A 2349-nucleotide genomic window follows, 5' to 3' on the forward strand; every position below is an offset into this window, starting at 1 on the left:
TAGTTCAGTTCTAGTTCAGTTCTAGTTCAGTTCTCGTTCAGTTCTAGTTCAGTTCTAGTTCAGTTCTAGTTCAGTTCTAGTTCAGTTCTAGTTCAATTCTAGTTCAGTCCTAGTTCAGTTCTAGTTTAGTTCTTGTTCAGCTCTAATTCAATCAAGTTTAGTTCTAGTTCTTTTCTAGTTCTTTTCTAGTTCAGTTCTAGTTCAGTTCTAGTTCTAGTTCAGTTCTAGTTTAGTTCTAGTTCAGTTCTAGTTCAGTTCTAGTTCAGTTCTAGTTCAGTTCTAGTTCAGTTCTAGTTCATTTCTAGTTCAGTTCTAGTTCATTTCTAGTTCAGTTCTAGTTCAGTTCTAGTTCAGTTCTAGTTCAGTTCTAGTTCAGTTCTAGTTCAGTTCTAGTTTAGTTCTAGTTCAGTTCTAGGTCAGTTGTAGTTCAGTTCTATTTCAGTTCTAGTTCAGTTATAGTTCAGTTCTAGTTCAGTTCTAGTTCAGTTCTAGTTCAGTTCTAGTTCAGTTCTAGTTCAGTTCTAGTTCAGTTCTAGTTCAGTTCTAGTTCAGTTCTAGTTCAGTTCTAGTTTAGTTCTAGTTTAGTTCTAGTTCAGTTCTAGTTCAGTTCTAGTTCAGTTCTAGTTCAGTTCTAGTTCAGTTCTAGTTCAGTTCTAGTTCAGTTCTAGATCAGTTCTAGTTCAGTTCTAGTTCAGTTCTAATTTCATTCTAGTTCATTTCTAGTACTGTTCTTGTTCAGTTCTAGTTCAGTTCTAGTTCAGTTCTAGTTCAGTTCTAGTTCAGTTCTAGTTCAGTTCTAGTTCAGTTCTAGTTCAGTTCTAGTTCAGTTCTAGTTCAGTTCCATTAATATATTGTTATGAACTGTGTACTAGCTGTATACATTTTTCCATTTAACATAACCAAACCTAATAAAAAATATTTGTATATTTATTTCTGCATTAAATTTCTGGCAATTTAAATAAAGTACTTAATAATGTATTAAAATTTGAATTTTAAATGTGTGACAAATAATTACAGCTATTTTTTTTGCCTTAAAAACTTACCACCATTAAGTGTTTATTGTCGGCTTCTATAATATTATTTCAAAACAATTTACTGACCTGTAAAGAGAAAAAATAACATGGTAATTAAATTTTAAAAATATTTTTAAAACCTTAGGGCAAAATAAATATACAAAGTGTAGTTTCTTTTTGTTGTAATAAATTAAAAATTTGCTTGAATTACTCTAAAGTCTGTCATGTTGAATTATAAATAATTCATTTTTTCGATAATAAAATAAACAAGAAAATAATATGTTCAATAAAAAAATCACATTTATTTTATCTTCATGTACCTAAATATGTACATATGAGTGCTAGTCAACCAGCCAATGACTACATTGTAACGCAAAATATGTTTCGTTTTTTTTATTGGCGTCTTGTTTTTGACCACTTTATTTCGAATCAATTTTGATTGATTTACTGTCATTTTTTTATTACTGTCTTTAGTTGTTTTTTAATGTTTTTTTTTTTTGTTATTTACTAATGAATTATTTTAACACCAGATCTTGTTTGTAGTTTTACAATTGCTACTTATTTAATTGTGTACGCTACAAAGAATAAAGTTTGCAGGGCATGAGGTAAATTATGTTATTCGATTTTACGCAATATTTATACCCAACACCACTATAGTGTCAAAAAAGGCAAAAAAGTCCTACACCCGCCTTACATTATTATTTATTATTTCACCGAATCACCGATATTATTTCCCGATTTGGGCTATTTTTGCCATAATTACGTCAAGTATACCAATATTTCTTCAAAAATTAGCACAAATATGTTTTATATAATTTTATATAATTATAAATGACCTGACCCCCACAAAAGCACCCATTTGAAAAAGACGTTTAACAACTTTGGAATTATGGTAAAATTAAAGTTCAGTTCTAGTTCTCTTCTAGTTCTGTTCTATTTCTTGTTCTGCTCTAGTTCAGTTCTAGTTCTGTTCTAGTTCAGTTCTAGTTCTAGTTCAGTTCTAGTTCTAGTTCAGTTCTAGTTCAGTTCTAGTTCAGTTCTAGTTCAGTTCTAGTTCAGTTCTAGTTCAGTTCTAGTTCAGTTCTAGTTCAGTTCTAGTTCTTGTTCAGTTCTAGTTCTTGTTCAGTTCTAGTTCTGTTTTAGTTCAGTAGTAGTTCAGTTCTAGTTCAGTTCTAGTTCAGTTCTAGTTCAGTTCTAGTTCAGTTCTAGTTCAGTTCTAGTTCAGTTCTAGTTCAGTTCTAGTTCAGTTCTAGTTCAGTTCTAGTTCAGTTCTAGTTCAGTTCTAGTTCAGTTCTAGTTCAGTTCTAGTTCAGTTCTAGTTCAGTTCTAGTTCAGT

General features: G+C 30.5%; 1 protein-coding gene across 1 annotated transcript in view; it reads right to left on the minus strand.

The window, feature by feature from the left end:
• LOC111683280 (probable serine/threonine-protein kinase DDB_G0282963) overlaps window positions 1-1116 on the minus strand; it is a 97411-nt gene extending 96295 nt beyond the window's left edge. The window contains exon 1 of the mRNA XM_046950469.1: window positions 1044-1116. The gene's annotated coding sequence lies outside the window, so the exon portion shown is untranslated. The remainder of the gene's footprint in view (window positions 1-1043) is intronic.
• Window positions 1117-2349: the final 1233 nt, after the last annotated feature.

This window comes from Lucilia cuprina, chromosome 4 (assembly GCF_022045245.1).
Source record: "Lucilia cuprina isolate Lc7/37 chromosome 4, ASM2204524v1, whole genome shotgun sequence".
NCBI classification, from domain to species: Eukaryota; Metazoa; Arthropoda; class Insecta; order Diptera; family Calliphoridae; genus Lucilia; species Lucilia cuprina.